At 42.3% G+C, this 13524-nt stretch overlaps 1 protein-coding gene and 1 pseudogene across 5 annotated transcripts in view; both read right to left on the bottom strand.

The window, feature by feature from the left end:
* The window catches only part of CTNND2 (catenin delta 2), a 907509-nt gene that overhangs the window by 462266 nt on the left and 431719 nt on the right, over positions 1-13524 (bottom strand). The window lies entirely within an intron of this gene.
* On the bottom strand, positions 7063-7146 carry LOC112820541 (U4 spliceosomal RNA; annotated as a pseudogene).

Below are 13524 nucleotides of genomic sequence, written 5' to 3'. Positions count from 1 at the left end.
GGTCCCAGTTATGTGTTCTGAGGAATCACTTGGGGTGACTCAGTCCTAGCAGGGTAAGAGAAGAAAGCACTTCCTGGCATCACTTTCTACTTTTCTCAACTTTTGACGAACTCTTTGCCAGGATTCAGTGAGAGCACAAACCCCCTGCCATAGTTGTACCAGATACCCGAAAAAAGCATAAATGGATGTGGTTTCAGTATAAAATATATTTTTAAGGACCTTTTTTGTCATGCAAAAAGCAAACACTAACTCGATTTCTATTATTATTATTATTATTATTAATAAATTAGAAAGCAGGGGAGGCAAGTGTTTATGAACTACATACAGGTCCAGCTAAGCTTTGGCAGCTGGAAAAGTGATTTTATCTGTAAATGACAGATTTCTGGCTTTCTTTTCCATTCTCAACTGATCAGTGAGGCAAGCTCTATAGAGACTGGCAAAGTGTGTTCACTTAGAAGCAATTTTAATCAGTTATGTTGACTTAACTTTTGTTAGCTAGGGGTGACTGAGACCTAAAAATCACTTTTGAGATTACATCTAAATAGTATGATTAAAAAACTAAATTTAAATACGTTGGATGTTTCATTCACCAGCTATTTATTGAGTCCCCTCAAGCGCCTAGGCCTCTAGGTGTGTACAGGGAAATTCAGTAGTTAACCAAACAGATAAAAATTCCTACTTCTGTAGTTGAGAGAGGGCCTCAGATGGAATAAACAAATACGAAAAATATACAGAGTATGTTGAGGGTGAGAAGGAGGAAGCAGGGAGATGTGGGGTAAGCGTTCAGTTCTAAGTCAAGTCCTGGGAGGTCTTCACCAAGCAGGCGTTAAGAGGGAGCAGGTGATAAGAGAGCCCCTGGCAGAGGAAAGAGCATCTTCAATGTCAGTGTGCCACCAGTCCGGGGAACCGCCGAGCATCAGAAGGTAAGCTCAGCCGTAACAGGGACTTTGACGTTTATCCTGAGTACCCTGAGAAGCAAGAAGTACTTGACCGAGGAAGTAAAACAAGCTGATGTAAGCTTTTAAGGATCACCCTGGCTCTTGTGTTGCGAATGGACAGTTGAGGAGCTGAAGCTGGGAGGCCACTCATGGCGCAAAGGTAACTACTCAGGTGTGACAAGGAAGTGGGCCAGTTAGGTAAGGAGGTGATGAGAAGCGGATGATCCCGCTAGATGATGAAGGTAAGGGGACATGATTGGCTGCTGGGTAGAATATGGGGCTTAAGAGATAAAAAGAGCTGAGATTAATCACATACTTTGTTAACTAAAATGCTACAAATATTCAATCATGGTTTTGATACAGGCATTCAGTCATTGTGGCCATCTTCACTACAAATACCAAACAACATGAAAGAGGAAACACCTTCTATAGTTACCTTGGACACAGGGAGAGATCCCCCAAATGATTTCTCCCTGTGTGCCTTGTTTCTCCGAATTGGAAGGATATTTCTCTCTTCTTCCCCTCCCCCAATTTTTTCTTCAGACTTCATGATCATCATGCCTGTTTTCTGTCTTTTAGAAGACACATTTTTCTTAAATAATTACGTGAAAAGGGACTGAAAACATTTTATATTCTCACAAAATTACTGTTCACATTGTTAACATGCCTAACTTTTCCCATTAAGCATATTACAAAATTTTCCAAAAATTCTCAGTCTTTCACGATGTATGCTCCTTCAGAGTTTTTCTTGAAATAATACAAAATATCCAAAACTGGACTTTTTTTTAAAAAGATTTTATTTATTTATTTGACACAGAGAGAGGGAGAGAGAGGCACAGAGAGAGAGGGAGAAGCGGGCTCCCCGTTGAGCAAGGAGCCCGATGTCGGGCTCAATCCCAGGACCCTGGGATCATGACCCGAGTTGAAGGTAGCAGCTTAACACACTGAGCCACGCTGGCGCCCCGTGAACTGGTTTTTTTTGGTTTGTTTGTTTGTTTTTTGCACTCTCTCCCTGTCCATGTTGTTACTTTCACAGTTAATAGGCTGCTCTCAATGACTGTAGATGAATATGCATGTTTTAACAAATGGTAAAAATTGGAAACATGATAAATGCAGCAACTGTGCACCTGGGCATTCTCATGTGATCTGTGTCCCAATTTTGAAATGAAAGGACCAAGCGGACAAAAGTGAGATAGCTTTCCTGTCACCTTTATTTTTGCCAAACTGACTTGAAGGAAGATCACGTTTGACTGTGCGGTTCCTGATGCGTAATTATTTCTGCAGCAGCTCCTGAAGACCTCATAGCCATCATGCAACATCTGTTTCCCCTTCCAAAATGGTTCGGGCCCTAAAAATATTAAAACCAATTAAGGTGATTAAATAAATTTAGCAGGCTGGTCCAGTTTAGCCTCTCCAAAAATACTGGCGAGAAGATGACCACATCCATCTGGAGTTTGTTTTTATTCCTTGGAATTTCATTATAAAAGTGTGGGTGCTGCCACAGCCCAGGGTGGCTTACTCATGCAGAAAGCAGTTGGAGACAGGAGTCAGCTTCCAACCACAGGTGCAGATGGCCATTTTTGGAAAAGCTTCCCCAATGGCTGACTTCATGGAAACAGATGAGGAGTACAACTAAAAATGGACTTTATGGAACTTTTATTTTCTAATTTAAAAAGATAAAAGAATGTTTAAAAACAGACTGCTCTCTCCTGCAGCCATTCATCTGGAAGGTACTCATTCAGAAGAGTTACTGACTACCATTGAGTTCCAGACCTTATATCAGTATCTTGAAACTCATCTGTCGGTTTACTGAGTTCCTTCGGATCTATTGTCCTTGGAAAAAAACTGAAGAAAATACGGCAAAAACTACTAGCTGGTGTCTTCCAAATTCTACAATCAAATCAACATTAGGCTATGACACATCACATTTAGAGGAAAGTCTACAGACTCCAGTGTAAAAAAAATACTAAGAACAATAAATAATTTAATCTTCTCTCTCCTCCTTTCCCGAAGCTTTAAATATCGTCAGCTACCCCCTTCCATCCTAACTTGAAGTACTTAAAAAAATGCCTCTAAAAGTAACAATAAAGAATTACTTGCCAAAGAGAATGCCTATCCCCAGACTCCTGAGCGTGTCCAAGGCCCCTGTCAGCAGTGGTTCTGCAAGGCCATCGGTATGAAAGTTACCGGTGCCTTCTCATGCACTTGCCCTCCCCCCTCCCACCCAACTGATTCTTTGTGACAAGCTCATTTTGGGGGAAATGATGTTCTTTGTGGTCAGGTTTCTGCACCTGCGTGTACAGGAGCGGAAAGTTGTACAGGTAGAATTAACAAGGAAAGAGAACTGTGCCATGTCGATCTTTTCAGGGTACCAGGTAACCTGAGTGTGGTCTGGGAACAGACGCTGGACACAGCAGGGGTACAGAACCCAGGACAGGGTCCTGCTGCCCAGGACCAAGAGTGGTAGTGCCCACGAGGAGATTCACTGATGCCACGCAAAGAGCATGGAGGCTGATGCGGGAGGCTGGTGCCCACACCACGGCCCAGATGTGCGGCAAGCGTCCATGAAGCCAGCACAGGCTGCAGACTCCGTCCAGAGAGTGAGGAGAGCTAGACTCTCCCAGGCTTGCCTGCCCCTACTGTGGACACAACAGGCCAGATCTACCGTGGGACCACGTCATCCCCCACCTTCTTCTTTTGGGGGTGGTTTCTGCTTGGCTCGGCTTGATTTGGAATGAGCCGACCCTGAGATGCCCCTTCTTCCATATTGGTGCTAGTACACGTCCAGGGTCCGGACATTTGTGATGTCTCCAGGATGAGTGGCTATTGTGTCAGGCCTGACCCTGCCCAGAATATTCCTGAGCATTAAACATTTTTAACATGCTTGGGATTTTGAAATATAATTTTGTTTTCTCTGTTAGGTATATATAAAAACAAGTAAGAAGACTACATGAACAAGTACTTTTTACTAGTTTTTAAAAAGAATGTGTTTGGGCTCTTGGTAATATCGTTATATGTAAAGAAATTTTAATGTTACTGAGCAGTGATTATTGGGGATTTAATCTTAGTAGTAAGGGCAGAAACCCTTAAAATGGATTCTGACCAATTAGCTGTATTGTGCAACTAACATTCCATTTTTTTAGATATGCAGAAGTATTTAAAACATTTAATAAGTGTCTTTAAACATCTAACATATGCATTGTACTTTAATGGGGCAAAAAGGTGAATAATTGCCATCTGCCTTTAAATTTAGTTTATAAAAAGAATAGGATAAAAAGTGTGTGTTAGGGGAGCCTGCATGGCTCAGTCAGTGAAGCGTCTGCCTTTGGCTCAGGTCATGATCCCAGGGTCCTGGGACTGTGTCCTACATCAGGCTCCCTGCTCAGCGGGGAGTATGCTTCTCCCTTTCCCTCTGCCCCTGCTCATGTGCTCTCTCTCTCTCTCTCTCAAATAAATAAAATCTTTAAAAAAGTGTTTGTTAGCTTTTAGTGATACTATGCTATTCTTCTCTTTTAAATAATGTATTCGTTAGTTTCTTCTTCTTCTTTTATTAATTCATATGAGAGAGTTAAAAATGTTTCAGTGTAAAATGCCAAGCTGTGATCATTATTCTAATCTACACCAAGAAATGGCAAAAGCAGTGGGGAGAATAAGACTCACGGCACAGGTAATGATAAAAGAAAAGTAGTCCGGTGATACTTCCAGGGTGCCAACAAGGTGGTCCCCAGTCCATAAAAGAGGGAATTATGGCAACCTGAGAGGTTATGGGATCCTTTAGAATCAGAGTTTCTAAATATCAGTCAGGTCTTCTAGCCAATGGAGAAAAAGGTGAGAAGAGAAAAGTGATTTTTTCACTGTGTAATCATAAAATGGAAATTCATTAAGATGAACAGTAAGTTCACTTATGACACTTGGGGTTTAAAAAGGGGGGATTCCACAGGTGCTCGCAAGCACGTGGCGAACCCTTATCTATTGTTGGTGGGAATGTAAGTTGGTCCAACCAACTATGGAAAACAGTATGGAGGCTTCTCACCACATTAAAAATAGATCTACCATACGATCCAGCAACCCCACTCCTGGGTAAGTACCCAGAGGAAATGAAAACAGGATTCCAATGAGGTATCTGCCGTCCTATGTTTATCACATTATTTCACATTAGCCAAGATATGGAAACAACCCAAATGCCCATCAATGGATGAATGGATAAAAAAGATGTGGTACATATACAGTACAGAGTATTAGTCAGGTATGAGAAAGGAGGATATCCTTCCATTTGGGACAACATGGATGGACCTTGAGCACATTATGCTAAGCAGGAAAAGGAAGACAGAGAAAGGCAGTACTGTATTATATCATTTACACATGGAAGCTATCAGAGGCAAACCTGTAAAAAACAGAGAGTAAAATGGTGATTTTTCCCAGGGAATAGGGGGTTGGGGTTAAGAGTATGGTGTTTAAGGGTACAAATTTGTAAAAAGTAGTAAATAAGCCGTGGAGATCTAATGCACAGTATAATGAATATACCCAATAATATTGTACAATAATTGTGTGATGTGATAAATATCCTTACACGGGCATCATGTTACAATATATTCATGTACCAAAGTAACCCTCAGTACACTTATACAATGTTATATGCCAAATTTATTAAATAAAAATAAATAAATGAGTGAGGAGATTATGAGCTTTTCAATCAATACAAACCCGGGGTAAAACTCTGTGGAATGAAACCCTCTCGACAGCTCCATGGTATAAACCACAGGGAGCAGTAATCCGTCAAAACCCAGCAAATTTTCAAATAAGTGTCTAGACGCAGTTTCTAAGATGTTTGTCATGCCCTTGACCACTATTCTGAAATGTCCAATGGGTGTATTGACAATACTGGGGTTACTCAAACATTCCCATGAGGCTTTAATTTTAGTGACTATGCTTGCTCATTTCTAGAAATTCTATGTGGTCCTTTTTCAGTTTTTTGCTTCCTTATTTTATTGTTTCTTTAAGTTTGCTCTAGTAACTCAAGTTCCTGGATTGCTAATCATTCTGTTTGTGGAAATACCTGATTCCTTCAAGGTGACTCATTTGTCTTGTCACTTGATATTTTTAACTCTGAGCTCAGGTTCAACAGTGCTTTCTCTTTTTTTCCTGCGAGAGTCTTGCATGATCTGCTTTGTGGAAGGGCCCTCCAGAGAAGAGTTACACTGCCTATGCTGGGACCTAAGGGCTCTGGACAAGCTCTTCGGTTTAATCTTTTCAGCTTGGGTAGCTGCAAGATGCACAGGGTGTAAATTCAGACGCTACCCTCCACCAGGTCTAGAGTTTGGCTCTCTCAAGGGAGAGTGTTTTCCCCACCCAAGTCCCCTGGGTGGGCAGGCCGCTCGGTTGATTCCAAACCAGTGACCAGAGAGTTTCTAGCTCTTTCCACAGATGGGGCTGGACTTTGAGTCTCCAGGCACTATTCCGAGATGCCCCAGCTCTCTCCTCATCCAGGCTAAAATGGAATCCTTCTTTCTGGGTGGGTATCTCAGTCTGTCTGGACTTCTCTCTCTCTCTCTCTCTTTTAAGATTTTATTTATTTATTTGACAGAGAGAGAGAGCGCACACAAGCAGGGGGAGTGGCAGACAGAGGGAGAGGAAGAAGCAGGGTCCTCATAGAGCAGGGGGAGCCTGATGTGGGACCTGATCCCAGGACCCCCGGATCACGACCTGAGCCGAAGGCGGTCACCCAGGCACTCTCTCTGGACTTCTCTAACAAAGCGTGATAGACCGGGTGGCTTCTAAACAACAGAAAAACTAGTTCTCACAGTTCTGAAGGCTGGAAGGTCTGAGATCAGGGTGTCAGCATGGCTGGATTGTGGTCAGAACTCTGTTCTTGGCTTGCAAGACTGCCCTCTCCTCACTGTAGCCTCACCGGGCAGAAGGGGTGAGGGAGCTCTCTGGGGTCTCTTTCACACGAGCACTAATCCCATTCATAAGGCTCCACACTCATGACCTAATCACCTCCCAAAGACCCCCGCCCCCAAGTACCGTTACATTGGGGATTAGGTTTCAACATCCGACTTCGGAGCGGGAGACACACACACTCAGCCTACAGCATCGGGGTCCTCTTCCCTCTCGGTTTATATCTGGATCTTAGGGAAAAGTTTTCAATTAGCAATAATCGCGCCTCGGATAAACCTCATTGGCTACGATACTGCCAGCGCGCAAAGCTGTAACTGGATCTTAAACTCAGAGCCTTGATTTGAAGTTCCACTGGCTTTGATTTCTCCATTTCTGGGGCCTGGGGATATCCTTTTCTTTCCTTGGAGATAAGCTATGTATTAATTTTTGGGTCATATTTTATTGACGATTTCTAAGTGTTTCTAGTATGCAGAAAGAAGGCCAGTCGACATCAGCTCAGTCAGCCATGTTGTTGGAAGTTGGATAAATCGATATTGAAGCAAGCACACTAAACCCACGATCCTCTTAATTCACTTTCAGCACAGAAAGGTGTAAAGCCGCTGCATTTATGGGAGCAAGAGGGGACGGAAACCTGGATGCATTTTCGGAGAAGTCGGTCAATCAACTGACACTGCTCGTTACAAACAGAAATGATCACATCACAGCAGCGGACAAAAGGTAGCTTCTAAGTACCATCTGGTTAAGACCAGAAAACCCACAGTCCAGTTCAATGAGACGTTCTCTGCCTTTGCAGAGTTCAAGCATGACTTCCTCACCAGATGTTTCTTGTTAGTGCTGTAAATACATCCTTAGACCATTTTCTTTTCTTTTGTAAACATTTCCCAACATTTCATTTTCAACTTGAAAACCACCAGGGTAGACTTTTCCCTCCTTCCACCAACCAACCCCATTTAATCGCGGATTAAGTGCTATTGATTCCAGGGCTTTATTGTCTTGCCTCGTGCTTCTTACTCATTCTAGCTGTGGTTGCCTCGGTCCAGGCACTCAGCCTTATCTCTCTCCTAGCTTTCTAAAGTCACCTACTTGATCTACTGCTCCTTCTGCACATGAGCCTTCAGAGGGCTTCTAGAATTCAGATTTTATGACTCAACCCTTCTGAGGCTCCCAAGGACAATCAAAATATGTTCCAACTTGCTTAGTGTAGCACATAAGAATTCTATGTTATCCTACCTGTCTTGTCCCCATTAATTTATTAAACTGTGTATCTTAGAATAATTTTAGCTTTACAGAAAAACTAGGAAAATAGTATAGAGAGTTCCCAGATACCCCACATTCAGTTCTTCCCTTTTATAAATATTTTATACTAGTATGGCATATTTATCACAATTATTAAACCAATATTGGTACACTACCACTAACTAAGGGCCATAATTTATCAGGATTTCTTTAGCTTTTATCTAATGTCCTTTTTCTGCCCCCAGGAACCTATCTACCAGGACTCAAAAGTTAGTTGTCACATGTCCTTAAGCTCCTCTTGGACAGTCACAAACTTTTTTTTTTTTTTTTTTTTTGTCTTTGACGACTTTTGGCAGTTCTCCTGAGTGGTAGTTAGACATTTTATAGAATATCCCATTATTAGGATGTGACTTACTTTTTCTCATGGTAAGACTGGGATTATGGGTTTGGGGAGGAAGATCACAGATGTAAAGTGGCAAGTTCATTACATCATAACAAGGGTATCGGCATGACTGAGCACTGTTGATGTTGACCTTGAGCACCTGGCCAAGGTAATGTTGCTTGTTTTTTTTCCCCTTTCAGGACTCTGGGTACACTGACCTGTATAGCCCACACGTTGGTTCATGGCATACCCTTAAGGAGGCTTTTGGCAAGCTCTCTCTTCTGTTCCATTTTATTATTTTCCCCCCTTCTCCTCTATCCCCACATACATCCCTACCACACCTAACCCCACACACTCTAATATATTAAACATATAACCATCCTATTAATCTGTTTATTAGATAAAAGGTGGTATTTTTGCACACACAATTTTGAAAACACACGCATGCTAAAATACCCTTAAAAAACCTTTTTAAAAATAACATTATGTTTTGAGAACATTATTTCTGGTTGCTGCTTAGCAGTCTTTTGGGCACATCAGCCACATTTTCTTCCATCCACGATTCAAATGCTTCTAGCTACTGAGTCCACACCAAATGCTGGAGTTAATGCCTGGCATGAGTCTCTTTATGGTTCCATAGGGGGGAACTTCTTCCTTGTACATACCCACAGCTGGATACGCTGGGTGCTGGGGTTATCTCTAATCTGGCTCCAGAGTGGCTGCACCTGTTTCCATGGGCTCTGACTACCCCCTTGCCCATCTCCTTGCCAGGATTTCATATGATTTGACTTTTGAACGTTCCCCAGGTTGATATTATAAAGTGGACTATCCTCCTTGTTTTAATTTGTATTTCTGATTCTTGGCGTATCAGGGTTCCCACACCCCAAGGCCAGTCAAGCTGACACATAAAATCAACCATGACAATTAGTAAGACCTAACTTCTTTTACAGGTCTCGGCATATATTTTCCTCTTATTGTGAACAGTCTCATCATAGCCTTTGTCTGTTTTTATTTTATTTATTTATTTATGTGTGTGTGTGTGTGTGTGTGTGTGTGTGTGTGTGTGTGTATGTGTTTGTGTGTCTTTTGCCCTTCTAGTGGCTGTAAGGAACTTCTTTGTGTGCTGTGGATGTGAATCTTTCCATCAGTTTTATGTGTTGCAATTTACCTTGACCCAGCTGTCACCTTTGTGTATGATGTCCTTATGTAAACTAGTAATCTTTTATTTTGATGTAGTCCAATACATCAAATTCTCTACTCAGGCTTCGACTTTTGGGTATCTTGCTTGAGAAATACTTATCTTCTTCATGGTCACCAATATACTATCCAGATTATGAAATTATAGGACTTGATATTGAGATGAAACTAATTTTTCCCTATGTAGCGAGCCGATTTTCAACATCGTGCACTACGCTATTCATTTTCTAGCCTGTGACTCATGATGCCAAAACCACCAAATACATAATTCCCTTAAGAATCCAGGTCTGGATGTAGGAGGAAAAGATGGCGGAGGAGTAGGGGACCCTATTCCAAACAGTTTCCAGAATTGAGCTGGATATCTACCACACCACTCTGAACACCCACGAAATCAGCCTGAGATGTAAGATGATAGATCTGGATCTCTACAAACAGAATATCGCAGGTGGTTGGTTTCGAGGTATGAAGCGGGGAGCAGTGATTCCGCGAGCAGATATCGGAGGATAAACGGAAGGGGGAGGGAGCTGCCATAAGCACTGGAACCAGAAAGGTGAAATAACAGGAGCGCAAAAGCCTCCCGCGTTGGGGACGAGGCAGAAACTCGCAGACTGGTAGCGACAGGGAAAGGACTTTAGGGCAGCCCCCCAGACTGAAACCTGGAGCAGTGGGTTTATGCATGCAAACTGGGGGCAGCTGGCAGTTTTAGAAGCACAAAGGGCAGAGACGTGCCCCCGTGCCCCGACCCAGAGGCAAGGACTGGGAGTGCTACTGAGGGGCGCACAACCCAGGATGCTGTAGTTTATAGCAGCATAGACAGAAACAGAGATAGTGTGGCCTGGAGAGCTCATTGAAGAACAGACTGCGATCTATCTCTCTGCTCTGAGGCAGAGGGTTGGAAATGAACTCATCTGCTCTGACTCTCGGAAGAGAGCAGAAAGCCGCCAGAGAACAAAAGCCCCCCAAAACCGGTTTTCACTGAGCCCATCTTCCCCCACAGGGAGCAGGGCAACTCTGCCCAAACAGGGTTCCCTGAGTAACAGCTCGGCAGGCCCCTCCCCCAAGAAGACAGGCTGGGAGAACAGGAGGCCGGCAACCCTAAGGTCCCTATAAAACAGGTGCATCTTGCTTGGGTTGTGGTCAATAATTGGACTCTACACATTCCCTCAACCACCCCTCAACAGAATGAATAGGAGGAGGAGCCCCCAAAATAGGAAAGACTCAGGAGACTGTGACTTCTGTCCCAGATTTACAAATGGATACAGATATAACGAAGATGTCGGAGATGGAATTCAGGGTAGCAATAGTGAAGACAATAGCTAGAATGGAGAAATTGATTAATGGCAACATAGAGCCTAAGGGCGGAAATGAAAGCTGAACTGGCAGAACTTAAAAATGCTATCAATGAGATCCAATCTAATCTAGATCCTCTAACAACTAGGGTAAGTGAGGCAGAAGAACGAATTAGTGATCTAGAAGGAGAAAGAAGAGACCAGGGAAAAACAACTCAAAATCCATGAATACAGATTCAGAGAAAGAAGTGATGCCATGAAACATTCCAATGTCAGAATTATTGGGATCCCTGAGGGGGTGGAGAGAGAGAGAGGACTAGAAGATATATTTGAGCAAATCGTAGCTGAGAACTTCCCTAATTTGGGGAATGAAACAAACATTTGTGTCCTAGAGGCAAAGAGGGCCCCTCCCCGGATCGAGGAAAACAGGCCAACACCCCGGCATGTAATAGTAAAACTCACAAATCTTAGAACCAACGAAACCATCTTAAGGGCAGTTAGGGGGAAGAGATTCCTTATGTACAAAGGGAGGAATGTCAGGCCTATCCACAGAGACCTGGCAAGCCAGAAAGGGCTGGCAAGACATATTCAGGGCACTAAACAAGAAGAACATATAGCCAAGAATATTTTATCCAACAAGGCTGTCATTTAGAATGGATGGAGAGATGCAGAGCTTCCAAGACCTGCAGAAACTGAAAGAATATGTGACCGCTAAGCCGGCCCTGCAAGAAATATTAAGGGGGGGTTCTATAAAAGGAGAAAGACCCCAAGAGTGATATAGAATAGAAATTTACAAAGACAATCTATAGAAACAAGGTCTTCACATGCAACATGATGACAATAAATTCATCTTTCAATAATCACTCTCAACGTGAACGGCCTAAATGCTCCCATAAAAGTGGCACAGGGTTGCAGACTGGATAAAAAGACAGGACCCATCCATATGCTGTCTACAAGAGACTCATTTTGAACTTAAAGATACATCCAGGCTGAAAGTGAAGGGAGGGAGATCCATCTTCCATGCCAACAGACCTCAAAAGAAAGCTGGGGTAGCAATTCTTATATCAGACAAATTAGATTTTAAGCTAAAGACTGTAGTTAGAGACACAGAAGGACACTATATCATTCTTAAAGGGTCTATCCAACAAGAAGATCCAACCATTGTAAATATCTATGCCCCAACATGGGAGCAGCGGTCTACATAAGCCAACTGTTAACCAATATAAAGAGTCATATTGATAACAATACGTTAATTGTGGGAGACCTCAATACTCCACTCTCAGCAACAGACAGATTACTGAAGCAGAAAATCAACAAAGAAACAAGAGCTTTGAATGACACACTGGACCAGATGGACCTCATAAATATATACAGAACATTCCACCCTAAAACAACAGAATACTCATTCTTCTCGAGCACCCACGGAACTTGCTCCAGAATAGACTACATACTGGGTCACAAATCATGTCTCAACTGATACCAAAAGACTGAGATTATTCCCTGCATATTCTCAGACCATAATGCTTTAAAACTGGCACTCAATCACAAGAAAAAATTTGGAAGAAATTCAAACACTTGAAAGCTAAAGACCACTCTGCTCAAGAATGTTTGGGTCAACAAGGAAATCAAAGAAGAACTTAAACAATTCATGGAAACCAATAAGAATGAAAACACATTGGTCCAAAACCTATGGGATACTGCAAAGGCTACTGCATAGCCATCCAAGCCTCACTCAAAAAAATAGAAAAATCCCAAATTCACCCACTAGCTTTACACCTTGAAGAACTAGAGAAAAAGCAACAAACAATGCCTAAGCCATGCATTAGAAGAGAAATAATTAAGATTAGAGTAGAGATCAATGAATTAGAAACCAGAAACACAGTACATCAGATCAATGACACCAGAAGCTGGTTCACTGAAAGAATGAATAAGATCGATAAACCACTGGCCAGACTTATCCAAAAGAAAAGAGAAAGGACCCAAATTAATAAAATTGTGAATGAAAGGGGAGAGATCACGACTAACACGAAGGAAATAGAAACAATTATTAGAAATTATTATCAACAACTATATGCCAATAAATTAAGCAACCTGGAAGAAATGGATGCCTTCCTGGAAACCTATAAACTGCCAAGACTGAAACAGGAAGAAATGGACAACCCGAATAGGCCAATAACCAGTAAGGAGATTGAAGCAGTGATCAAACACCTCCCAAAAAACAAGAGTCCAGGGCCTGATGGATTCCCTGGGGAATTCTACCAAACATTCAAAGAAGAAATAATAAGTATTCTCCTGAAGCTTTTTCTAGAAAACAGAAATGGAAGGAAAGCTTCCAGACGCTTCTATGAGGCCAGCATTACCTTAATCCCCAAATTAGGCAAAGACCCCATCAAAAAGGAGACTTTCAGACCGATATCCCTGATGAATATGGATTCCAAAATTCTCAACAAAATCCTTGCTAATAGGATCCAACAACACATTAAAATGATCATCCACCACAACCAAGTGGGATTTATCCCTGGGATGCAAGCGTGGTTCAACATTCGCAAACCAAACAGTGTGATAGAATACATTAATGAGAGGA

The sequence above is a fragment of the Callorhinus ursinus genome, unplaced genomic scaffold, assembly GCF_003265705.2.
Source record: "Callorhinus ursinus isolate GAN/ISIS: 27379988/994484 unplaced genomic scaffold, GSC_fseal_2.0 scaffold3, whole genome shotgun sequence".
NCBI classification, from domain to species: Eukaryota; Metazoa; Chordata; class Mammalia; order Carnivora; family Otariidae; genus Callorhinus; species Callorhinus ursinus.
The sequence above is the reverse complement of the archived record's forward strand: the minus strand, read 5'-3'. Positions and strand labels throughout refer to the sequence as shown.